Here is a 13,642-nt window from a genome sequence, read left to right as displayed (position 1 = left end):
TAGACAATCCTGCAGGCAAACTGTCTCCTGATCTTCCTCTATAGTGGCTCTCTAGCAAGGCACTCTAATCTTTCAAAGCAGAAAAAAACAGATCCCTCAGTAGATAGTCTCAAATATGAGGTCCTTAGGTCATCAGGTCCAATGGTTGACAGACAGAAGTTTTTAAATTCCTTTTCTCCACAATATTTATTTGTGGACCAAAGACTTGGGACAATTCTAAGCCACTTCTGATTCTATTTTCATCTCAAACACTTAGATAAAAACTAATTTCACTTAGTCCTCAAGAGGCTAAGACAGTAGGGTTTGAGTTCCAGACCATCCTGGGCTACATAGTAAAACACTGTCTTGATTTTATTTTTAAGCCATTTTCCTTTTTACAAAAAAATAATATTATTTGAGAAGTTCATACAATGTATTTTGACCATATTCCTTCCCAACTTCTCCCCTATTTCTTCCCAGATCCAACCCTACATCCCTCCAACTTTGTGTCTTTTTTCTTTTAATACCCTCTGTGGCTAGCTTCTGCCTCTTTCCTGTACCCTGCTGGTGACACCAGCACAACAGGCCAAACAATTCCTAAGTCTAACAGCGTGTCTTAATTAGAGTTTCTATGCTGTGATAAAACACCATGACCAAAAGTAACTTGGGGGAAGAAAGGGTTTATGCCATTTTACACTTCCACAGCACACTTCAATGATGATCGAAGGAAGTCAAAGCAGGAATCCAAGGAAAGAACCTGGAGGCAGGAACTGAAGCAGAGACCATGGAGAAATGCTGTTTACTGTTACTCTCCATGGTTTCATCAGTCTGCTTTCTTATATGACCCAGAACCACCTAGCCTAAGTGTGGTACTGTCCACAAGGTACTAGGCTCTACCATATCAATCATCAATCAAGAAATGCTCCACAGGCTTGCCTGCAGGCCATTTCTTTAGAGGAATTTTCTTAATCATGCTTCCTTCTTCTAAGATGTATCTAGGTTTGTGTCAAGTTGACAAAAATTGACCAGCACAATTGACCCCTCATCAATCCGACATACAAACATATCCTTTTTTTTTTTTTCTTTTAACATTTCTCTTATATTTTTCCCTTAATTGAAAATAGTAGGAGGCACATCCACACCACAAGGACATTTGCTTAACTATGTTCATAGCAACATTATTCGCAATAGCCAGATATTAGAAACAATCTAGATGCCCCTCAACTGAAGAATGGATAAAGAAAATATGGTGCATTCACACAATGGAGTCCTACTCAGTGGTAAGAAACAATGACATTTGCAGGCAAATGGACAAAACTAGAAAAAAAAATCCTGAGTGTGATAACCCAGAACCAGAAAGACAAATATAGTACGTACTCACTCATAAGTGGATACCAAACATAAAGCAAAAAATACCCATCCTACATTCCACAACCTAGAGAAGCTAGAACACACTTCCAGTAACAGATGGAAACAGATGCAGAAATCCACAACCAGCTACTGGGGCAAACTCCTAGAGTGCAATTGAAGTGAGGGAGGAATGATAATATGAACAAAGGAATCAAGACCAAGATGGGGAAATTCACAGAATCAGCTGACCAGAGCTAGTGAGGGATCACTGACTCTGGTCTGACTGATGGGGAACCTGAATAAGACCAAACTAGATTCCCTTAATATAGGTGACAATGAAGCAGCTGAGACAATATATGTGGTCACTGGCAGTAGGTCCAAGATTTAACTCAAATGCACAAACTGACTTAGTGGAGCCCATTCTATGTGGAGAGATACCTTGCCCAGGTATGGGGATGAAGAGGTGCTTTGGTCCTGCCTCAACTAGATAATGGATAGACTCAGTAGACTTCCTAAGGGAGGCCTTACCCTCTGCAAGGAACAGATAGAAGAAAGGGAGAGTGGGGGGAGGGGGAACTGGGATTGGAATGTAAAAATAATTAATAAAAAATAAAAATACTGCTACTCTAGTTTCCCCTTGGTCCCTTTATGTCACTGTATCCTATTTCTCCTTCCCTGGGAAATCATCTCCTCCCTCCTGGTTCCTTACTAGCTACTTAACTTCTGTGGATACTCTAACTGAGACACACATGTCTAAAGCTTAAAAGCTAATGTCCACATAGAAGAGAAAACATGCTGGGTTACCTCACTCTGGATGATTGTATCTAGCTCCTTCCATTTACCTACAAATATTATAATTTTATTTTTTTAACAGCTGAATAATATACCATCATGTAAGTGTGCCACATTTTCATTATCCATCATCAGCTGTTTCTAATTTCTGGCGAGTCTGAATAAAGCTGCAATGAGTATGGATAAGCAAATGTCTCTGTAGTAGGATGTGTAGCCCTTTTGGTAGATGCCCAAGAGTAGGGTAACTAGTTTGGATTCCTACCAGCAATGAGTTAAGTGTTCCTATTTCTCACATCCTTGCCAACATGAGCTGTCATTTGTGTTACTGATCTTTACCATTCTGACTGGTATAAAATGAAATCCCAAAGTAGTTTTAATTTGCCTTTCCCTGATGGCTAAGGATGTTGCACCTTTCTTTAAGTGTTTCTCAGTTGTTTCTGTTTCATCCCTTAAGAACTGTCAGTTTAGATGGCAGGGCCTCTACTAAAGAGGCCTCAGCTGAAGAGTGCCAGGTCCCAGCTAGATCTGCCTATCAGTGCAGAAACATCCTTGAGTCTTTGTCCCCCATCACAAGGCCTTGACTAGAGGTGAGTCTGGAACCAATTTGGGTGGACTCTCACCTACACCCTTCACCAGGAAGTCCCTGGATTGACCTCGAATCTCCCTACCCCTGTGTCCTGCTCCCATTAAGAGCACTTTGAAGCTCTGATACACCACCCCCCACCCCCCACTGAGAGCCTGCCCTCCCCCTACCCTGTCCACTGTCCCACCACTATGGTTGAGTACTGGGACAAAGGGTGGAGCCAACAATCCAGCCACCTTCGGGGAAATTCCTGGAGCCGCTCTGAGCACATTAGACCTGCCTATCCACGCGGGACCACCTGTAATTTCCACCTGCCTGGTCTTTGACCCCCCACTGCCAGTCCTCTACTGGAGTTCCCGGCCCCTCCCAGAGATCTGCCTATCTCCATGGGACCACTCTGAGTTTCTGCTGACTGGATCCTTGACCCCCATCTCAGGGCCTCTGCTAAAGAGGCCTCAGCTGGAGAGTGCCAGGCCCAGGCTAGATCTGCCTATAGGCATGAGGAAAACCCTGAGATCTTTGACTCCCATGGAGCCTGATCTTTGACCCCCATCACTGGGCCCCTGCCTGTGGAGAGACCTCTTAGAGAGCTTGGACCACCCAGAGCTACAGACATCGAACCTCTGACCCACCTAAGCCCACGGGGGAAGTACCATAAAGAGAGGGAGAGACCCCACCAACACCTACTGGAAGAAGCTATGGGAAGACAGCAATACAAGAAAACACCTAACAACAAAAAGACAAACATGGCACCACCAGAATCTAGGGAATCTACACCAACTAGACCTGAACACCCCAAAGCAGATGAAGCAGAAAAGAATGACTTAAAAATTATCATCATAAAAATTATAGAGGCCCTCAAAGAAGATGTGAGAAAATCCCTTAAAGAAATGGAAGAAAAAACAAACAAAAATTGAAAGAAATGAACAAATTTCTTAAAGAAAGTACATAAAGCCAAGAAAAACCAATTCAACAGGTGAAGGAAACGATTCAAGACTTGAAAACTGAAATAGAGACAATAAAGAACAACCGAAGGAATGCTGGAAATAGAAAAACTGGGCAAACAATAGGGAACTACAGACGCAAGCATAACCAACAGAATTCAAGAGATGGAAGAGAAAATCTCAGGCACAGAAGATAAACTAGAGGAAATAGATTCATTGACCAAAGAAAATCATATATCCAACAAATCCTTAACACAGAACATCCAGGAAATATGGAACACCGTGAAAAGGCCAAACCTAAGAATAATAGGCATAGAGGAAGGTGAGGAAGCCCAGCTCAAAGGTGCCGAAAACATATTCAACAAAATCATTGAGGAAGACTTTCCCAATCTGAAGAAGGACATGCCCATGAAAGTACAAGAAGCATAGCAAGCACCAAATAGACTGGACTAAAGAAAAAAGATCCCTTGACATATAATAATCAAAACACCTAACATACAGAATAAAGAAAGCAGCGAAGGAAAAAGGACATGTAACATATAAAGGCAGATCTATAAAAATTACACCTGACTTCTCCGATGGAAACCCTCACAAGGCCAGAAGGTCCTGGATAGATGTTCTACAAGTACTAAAAGTCCACAGATGCCAGCCCAGGCTACTATACTCAGCAAAACTCTCAATCACTATAGATGGAGAAAACAAGATATTTAATGACAAAGCCAGATTTTCACAATACATACCTACAAATCTAGCCCTACAGAAAGGTTTGGAAGGAAAACTTCAACCCAAGGAAATTAACTACCCTGACAAAGACATAGGCAACAGATAATCCCACTTTACCAGAAATCAAGGGTAAAGCAAGACAAATATATTCACAACACCACTGCCAACAACAAATCAAAAACAAATAAACATTAACAATCAATGGTCCTTACTCTCCCTCAACATTAATGGTCTTAACTCGCCTATAAAGAGACACAGGCTAACAGAATGGATACGAAGACAGAATTGATCCTTCTGCTGCATAAAGAAATACATCTTAGCTTCAAAGATAGACATTACCTCAGGATAAAGGGCTGGGAAAATATCTTCCAATCAAATGGGCCCAAGAAGCAAGCAGGTGTGGCTATCCTAATATCTAACAAGTTAGACTTCAAACCAAAATTAATCAAAAGAGATGAAGACGGCCATTTCATACTCATCTCAGGAGAAACCTATCAACACAAAGTCTCAATTCTGAACATCTATGCCCCAAATACAAAGGTACCCACATTCGTAAAAGAAATGCCACTAAAACTCAAACCTCACATAAAACCTCACACACTTATAGTGGGAGACTTCAACACACCACTCTCACCACTAGACAGGACCACCAATCAGAAACTCAACAAAGAAACAAAAGAACTAACAGAAGTTATGTCTCGGAGCATGGCCTTCTCCTCTCCCCATCATGGCTTGTGCTGGTCCCCTTTTATCTGTCTACTCTAAAAAGGGGGAGTCATCTGGCAAAATGTCACTTTGCCAGCTATGTTCAAAGCTCCCATTCGACCGGATATTGTGAACTTTGTTCACACGAACTTGAGGAAAAACAACAGACAACCCTATGCTGTGAGTGAATTGGCAGGTCATCAGACCAGTGCTGAGTCATGGGGTACTTGCAGAGCTGTGGCTCGAATTCCCAGAGTCTGAGGTGGTGGAACCCACCGTTCTGGCCAGGGTGCCTTTGGAAATATGTGTCGGGGAGGCCGCATGTTTGCACCAACCAAAACCTGGCCGCGTTGGCACCACAGAGTGAACACGACCCAAAAACACTATGCCATCTGTTCTTCCCTGGCTGCCTCAGCCTTACTGGCTTTGGTGATGTCTAAAGGTCATCATATTGAGGAAGTTCCTGAACTCCCTTTGGTGGTTGAAGATAAGGTTGAGGGTTACAAGAAGACCAAGGAGGCTGTTCAGCTGCTTAAGAAACTTAAAGATTGGAATGACATCAAAAAGGTCTACGCCTCTCAGAGAATGAGAGCTGGCAAGGGCAAAATGAGAAACCGGAGACATATCCAGCACAGGGGAACCTGCATCATCTATAATGAAGATAATGGTATCATCAAGGCCTTCAGAAATGTCCCTGGTATTATTGTAAGCAAGCTGGACATTTTGAAACTTGCTCTTGGTGGACATGTGGGATGTTTCTGCATTTGGACTGAGAGTGCCTTCTGGAAGTTAGATGAGTTGTATGGCGAAAGGTTGTTTCCCTCAAGAGTAAGTATAACCTTCCCGTGCACAAGATGATGAACACAGACCTTAGCAGAATCTTGAAAAGACAGAGATCCAAAGAGCCCTCCAAGCACCACGCAAGAAGATTCATCGTAGAGTCTTGAAGAATCCTCTGAAGAACCTGAGAATCATGTTGAAGCTGAACCCTTACAGAAAGACTAATCGCAGGAATACCATTCTTCGCTAGGCCAGAAATTACAAACTCCGGTTGAAGAAATTAGAAGCAGCAGCAGCAGCAGCAGCACTGGAAGCCAAGTCAGAGAAAGGGGCATCAGACAAGAAGCCTGCAGAGAGTAAGGAAGAAAAGAAGCCTGTGGATGTCAAGAAGCTAAAGAATCCTGCAGGGGAAAAGGCTGCAACTACCAAGAAACCAGCAGCTGGGAAGAAACCAGCAGAGAAAAAACCTACCACGGAAGAGAAAAAGCCTGCTGCTTAAATCTGCTTCATTCCATAGAGCAAATAGAGAGAGCCCATTTGAATAAAAACCTGATCAAAGATTCAAAACAAAAAAAAAAAAAAAAAAGAAGAAGAAGTTATGTCTCAATTGGGTTTAACAGACATCTATAGAACATTCCACTCAAACACAAAAGAATATACCTTCTTCTCTGTTCCACATGGAACTTTCTCTAAAATAGACCACATACTAGTTGGCAACACAAACCTCAACAGATACAAAAGAATTGGAATAGTCCCTTGTATCTTTAAAATTGGAATTCAACACAACACAAATCACAGAAAACCTACAAAATCAAGGAAACTGAACAATGTGCAATTGCACCAAACCTGGGTCAAAGAAAAAATAAAGAAAGAAATTAGGGACTTCCTAAAATTCAACGAGAAAGAGGACACAACATACCCGAACTTATAAAATACCTTGAAAGCAGTGTTACAAGGGAAGTTCATTCTACTAAGTGCCCATAAGGATAGTCACATTAGAGAATTAACAGCACAACTGAAAGCCTTAGAACAAAAGGAAACAAACTTACCCCGGACGAGTAGACACCAGGAAATAATCAATTTGAGGGCTGAAATCAATAAAATAGAAACCAGGAAAACAATACAAAAAAAAAAAAAATCAATGCAACACAGAGTTGGTTTTTTGAGAAAATCAACAAGATAGAAAAACCTTTATCTAAGGCAAGATCCTTGACCCCCAAATCCAGGCCCCTGCCAAACCCCGGCTCCACCCCGCCAGCCCCCCCCCCCCCCCTCCCCCCCCCCCCCCCCCCCCCCCCCCCCCCCCCCCCCCCCCCCCCCCCCCCCCCCCCCCCCCCCCCCCCCCCCCCCCCCCCCCTCCCCAGCGCGCCCCCCACACACACACCCACCCATATTCTTTCTCCCCCCCCTACCCCCCCCGGGGCGACCCACAAAAGAGGGGGCGCCACCCCCCCCAACCCCAACCAAAAACAACAAGGGGAAAACACAACACAAAACACCACACTAACAAAAGAAAAACAAACACACCCCCACCAAATCCAAGGGACCCACACCAAAAAGAAGGGAAAACAAAAAAAAAGCGGGGGAGGCAGAAGGTCCCACTTAAAAATCACCATCATAAAAATGATAGAGGCCCTCAAAGAAGATATGAGAAAATCCCTTAAAGAAATAGAGGAAAAAACAAACAAAAAAGTGGAAGAAATGAACAAATTCCTTAAGGAAAGTACAGAAAGCCAAGAAAAAACAATTAACCAGGTGAAGGAAACGGTTCAAGATTTGAAAACCGAAATTGAGAAAATAAAGGCAACACAAATGGAAGGAAAGCTGGAAATTGAAAAGCTGGGCAAAAAATCGGAAACCACGGACACAAGCATAACCAATAGAATTCAAGAGATGGAAGAGAGAATCTCAGGCGCAGAAGATAAACTAGAAGAAATAGATTCATCGACCAAAGAAAACCATAAATCCAACAAATCCTTAACACACAATATCCAGGAAATGTGGGACACCATGAAAAGGCCAAACCTAAGAATAATAGGCATAGAGGAAGGTGAGGAAGCCCAGCTCAAAGGTGCTGAAAACATATTCAACAAAATCATCGAGGAAAACTTTCCAAATCTGAAGAAGGACATGCCCATGAAAGTACAAGAAGCATACCGAACCCCAAATAGGCTGGACCAAAGAAAAAAGATCCCTCGACATATAATAATCAAAACACCTAGCATACAGAATAAAGAAAGAATATTAAGAGCAGCGAAGGAAAAAGGACAGGTAACATATAAAGGCAGACCTATCAAAATTACACCTGACTTCTCCATGGAAACCCTCAAGGCCAGAAGGTCCTGGATAGATGTTCTAAAAGTATTAAGAGAACACGGATGCCAGCCTAGGCTACTATATCCAGCAAAACTCTCAGTCAATATAGATGGAGAGAACAAGATATTCAATGGCAAAACCAGATTTTCCCAATATGTATCTACAAATCCAGCCCTACAGAAAGTATTGGAAGGAAAATTCCAACCCAAGGAAGGTAACTACGCCCACAAAAATGTAGGCAACAGATAATCCAACTACACCAGAAACCTAGGGTGAAGCAGAACAAATATATTCACAATACCACTGCCAACAACAAACCTAAATCAAACAACCATCAACAATCAATGGTCCTTACTCACCCTCAACATTAATGGTCTTAACTCACCTATAAAAAGACACAGATTAACAGAATGGATACGAAGACAGAATCCATCCTTCTGCTGCATACAAGAAACACATCTTAGCTCCAAAGATAGACATTACCTCAGGGTAAAGGGTTGGGAAAAGATTTTCCAATCAAATGGAAATAAGAAGCAAGCAGGCGTAGCTATCCTAATATCTAACAAGCTAGACTTCAAACCAAAACTAGTCAAAAGAGATGAAGACGGTCATTTCATATTCATCTCAGGAGAAATCCATCAACACAAAGTCTCAATTCTGAACATCTATGCCCCTAATACAAAGCCACCCACATTCGTAAAAGAAACACTACTAAAACTCAAAGCTCATATAAAACCTCACACACTTATAGTGGGAGACTTCAATACACTAGACAGGACCACAAATCAGAAACTCAACAAAGAAACAAAAGAATTAACAGAAGTTATGTCTCAACTGGGGCTAACAGACATCTATAGAACATTCCATCCAAAGACAAAAGAATATACCTTCTTCTCTGCTCCACATGGAACCTTCTCTAAAATCGACCACATACTAGGAGACATAACAAACCTCAACAGATACAAGAGAATAGAAATAGTCCCCTGTATCTTATCGGACCACCATGCTTTAAAATTGGAATTCAACAACAATACAAATAGCAGAAAACCTGCAAACTCATGGAAACTTAACAATGTGCAATTGCACCACTCCTGGGTCAAAGAAGAAATAAAGAAAGAAATTAAAGACTTTCTAATATTCAACGAGAATGAGGATACAACATACCCGAACTTATGGGACACCTTGAAAGCAGTGCTACGAGGGAAGTTCATTACACTAAGTGCCCATATGAAGAAAACAGAGGATAGTCACATAAATGAATTAACAGCGCAACTGAAAACCTTAGAACAGAGAGAAGCGAATTCACCCCGCAGGAGCAGACGCCAGGAAATAATCAACTTGAGGGCTGAAATCAACAAAATAGAAACCAGGAAAACAATACAAAAAATCAATGCAACAAAGAGTTGGTTTTTTGAGAAAATCAACAAGATTGATAAACCTTTATCCAAATTAACGAAAAAGCAGAGACAGAACATGCAAATTAACAAAATCAGAAACGAAATGGGGAACATAACAACAGACACAGAGGAAATCCAGACAATTTTCAGGTCATACTTCGAAAATCTGTATTCCACAAAAATTGAAAATTCAAAGGAAATGGACAAGTTTCTGGATAACTATCACTTACCAAAATTAAATCAAGAACAGACAAACAACTTAAATAGACCTATAACCCGAAATGAAATAGAAGCAGTCATCGAAAGCCTTCCAACGAAAAAAAGTCCAGGGCCAGATGGATTCAGTGCAGAATTCTACCAGACATTCAAGGAAGAACTAATACCACTACTCCTCAAACTGTTCCACAAGATAGAAACAGAAGGTTTATTGCCAATCTCTTTTTATGAGGCCACAATAACTTTGGTACCCAAACCTCACAAAGACACAACTAAGAAAGAAAACTACAGACCAATATCCCTGATGAACATCGATGCAAAAATACTCAATAAAATAATGGCAAACTGAATTCAAAAATACATCAGAGAAATCATCCACCATGATCAAGTAGGCTTCATACCTGGATTGCAGGGATGGTTTAACATACGAAAATCTATCAACGTGATCCACCATATAAACAAACGGAAAAAGAAAAACCATATGATTATCTCCCTAGATGCAGAAAAAGCCTTCGATAAAATTCAACACCCTTTCATGATAAAGGTATTAGAGAGGTCAGGGATAACAGGAACATACCTAAACATAATAAGAGCAATATACAGCAAACCAACTGCCAACATCAAACTGAATGGAGAGAAACTTAAGCCAATTCCTCTAAAATCAGGAACAAGACAAGGCTGTCTTCTCTCTCCATATCTCTTCAATATCGTACTAGAAGTTCTAGCTAATGCTATAAGACAACAAAAGGAGATCAAGGGCATCCAAATTGGAAAGGAAGAAGTCAAACTGTCTCTATTTGCAGATGATATGATAGTTTACATAAGCGACCCAATAAACTCTACCAGGGAACTCCTACAGCTGATAAACACCTTCAGCAAACTAGCAGGATACAAGATAAACTCAAAAAAATCAGTAGCCCTATTTTTTTCAGACGACAAAGAGGCAGAGAAAGAAATCAGAGAAACATCACCCTTTACAATAGCCACAAGCAACATAAAGTATCTTGGTGTAACGCTTACCAAACAAGTAAAAGATCTATATAATAAGAACTTTGTGACTCTAAAGAAAGAAATTAAAGAAGATACCAGAAAATGGAAAGACCTCCCATGCTCTTGGATAGGTAGGATAAACATAGTAAAAATGGCAATCTTACCAAAAGCAATCTACAGATTCAATGCAATCCCCATTAAAATCCCACCACAATTCTTCACCGACCTTGAAAGGATAATAATCAACTTTATATGGAAAAACAAAAGACCCAGGATAGCCAAAACAACCCTATACAATAAAAGAACATCAGGAGGCATCACCATTCCTGACTTTAAGCTCTACTACAGAGCTATAGTTCTGAAAACAGCCTGGTATTGGCATAAAAATAGACAGGTAGACCAATGGAATCGAATTGAAAATCCTGATATTAATCCACGCACCAATGAACACCTGATTTTCGACAAAACAGCTAAAATTATACAATGGGGCAAAGACAGCATCTTCAACAAATGGTGCTGGCACAATTGGATGAGGGTGTGTAGAAGACTGCAGATAGACCCATGTCTGTCGCCATGCACAAAACTCAAGTCCAAATGGATCAAAGACCTCAACATCAATCCAGCCACATTGAACCTCTTAGAAGAGAAAGTAGGAGGTACCCTTGAACAAATTGGTATAGGAGACCACTTCCTAAACATAACTCCAGGGGCACAGACACTGAAAGAAACAATTAATAAATGGGACCTCTTCAAACTTAGAAGCTTCTGTAAGGCAAAGGACACAGTTGACAAGACCAAACGGCAGCCCACTGACTGGGAAAAAATTTTCACTAATCCTATATCCGACAAAGGGCTGATCCCAAAATATACAAAGAACTCAAGAAACTAGTCAACAAAACACCAAATAACCCTATTAAAAAATGGGGTACAGAACTGAAGAAAGAATTCTCAATGGAGGAAATCAAAAAGGCTGAAAGACACTTAAGAAAATGCTCCACATCCTTAGCTATCAGGGAAATGCAAATCAAAACAACTTTGAGATACCATCTTACCCCTGCCAGAATGGCTAAAATTAGAAACACCAGTGATGACTTATGTTGGAGAGGATGTGGAGAAAGTGGAACACTCCTCCACTGCTGGTGGGAGTGCAAACTCATACAGCCACTTTGGAGATCAGTATGGCGGTTCCTCAGGAAAATGGGAATTAGTTTACCACAGGACCCGGCAATCCCCCTCTTAGGCATATACCCAAAGGATTCACATCAATGCAACAAAGACATCTGTTCAACTATGTTCATAGCAGCACTATTTGTAATAGCAAGAACCTGGAAGCAACCTAGATGTCCTTCAATTGAAGAATGGTTAATGAAGATGTGGCACATCTACACAATGGAATACTACTCTGCAGAAAAAAATAATGGTATCTTGAAATTCGCAGGCAAGTGGATGGCACTTGAAGAAACCATCCTGAATGAGGTAACCCAGTCACAAAAAGAGGAACACAGTATGTACTCACTCATATATGGATTTTAGACCTAGATCAAATGATCACCAGCCTATAATTCACATCACCAGAGGAACTAGGATACAAGTTGTATTCTAAGAGATTCATATAAAGTCCCTCACAGAACTGGGAAGGGACAAGTCCCCCAGACCTCAGGTATAGTGTGGGAGGACAGCTAATGGAGAGAGAAGTAGGAGAAAATGAGAGGGAGGAGAGGAAGGCATGTGCGACCAGGAGGATTGAGCCTGGTTAGGAATGGAAAATAGGAAAGAGAGAGAGAGACAGAGACAGAGAGAGAGAACATAAAAGAGGGAGCCAATATTGGTTTGAAGATAAAGTTGAACACAAAGAAAGGTCGAGGGAACAAGACTGCTCCCAACTAACAATCTCAGCTTCCGTGGAAAGGCTATCATAAATGCCCTTCCCGGAGAGTGAGATCAACACCTAACTTCTCCATGGAGTCCTCAACTAATGCCTGTTGAAAACAGGAGCAAACACCCATACATAAACACTGAGTCAATCTAGAACCCAGAAGCAGATGGAGAGGACAAGACCATGCGGTAGAAGTACATAGAGACAGCTTACCTGAACAAGGAGGAGCTAAGGGCCACTAGACTGATAGCTGGGAAGCCAACAGGGGTCTGACTCGGACCCCCCTGAATATGGGTCTCAGCCAGAAGGTCTGAGCAGCCTAAGAGACCTCAGACAGTGGAGCCAGGATGTATCCTTGGTGCACAAAAGGACTTTGCAAACATAACCCCCATGGAGGGATAACTGCCTTATTCTAGAGATAGGGGAGAGAGAGAAGCCCTAGTCCCTACTTCACAGGACCTGTCAGATCTACATGACCCCAACTGGATGGCATTCCCCTACATATTGTATTGTGGTGGGGGGTGGGAGGGGAGGGTGTTTAGAGTGCATGGGAGAGGGTAGAGAGGGCAAAAGGGAGGGAAGGAGGGAGGGAGGGCTTGGGGGGAGGGAGGGAGGGGGAGAGGGAACTGGGATCGACATGTAAAATAATAATAATAATAAAAAAACGCTTTGACTCCAAAATTTAAGTTGAAGAACAAGTTACTGGGGAAAAGTATTTCTATTTTGTTTCCACAGAAAATGAAAAGATGTGGATTCCTTCCAGACTAATGTGGTTTGATCACACCAGACCGCCTGAAACAGAGTACAAGCTGATCCTACATTCCAAACAGCTGGACCCCCAAAACCCCCCCACCCACCACCACAAATCTCTCTATCTCTCCAACCCCCCCCCCCACCCCCCCCCCACCAACAGAAAACAAAAAAAAAAAAACCCCCCCCACCCAAAACATAAATATTATATATTTTTTTTATTTAATTTAAATTTATTATA

At 41.7% G+C, this 13,642-nt stretch overlaps 1 pseudogene; it reads left to right on the top strand.

The window, feature by feature from the left end:
- Positions 1 to 5,077: 5,077 nt before the first annotated feature.
- Positions 5,078 to 6,419, top strand: LOC127223985 (60S ribosomal protein L4-like; annotated as a pseudogene).
- The last annotated feature ends 7,223 nt before the right edge of the window (positions 6,420 to 13,642 follow it).

This window comes from Phodopus roborovskii, unplaced genomic scaffold (genome assembly GCF_943737965.1).
Source record: "Phodopus roborovskii unplaced genomic scaffold, PHOROB, whole genome shotgun sequence".
NCBI lineage: Eukaryota > Metazoa > Chordata > Mammalia > Rodentia > Cricetidae > Phodopus > Phodopus roborovskii.
This window is presented reverse-complemented; position numbering and strand designations above follow the sequence as displayed.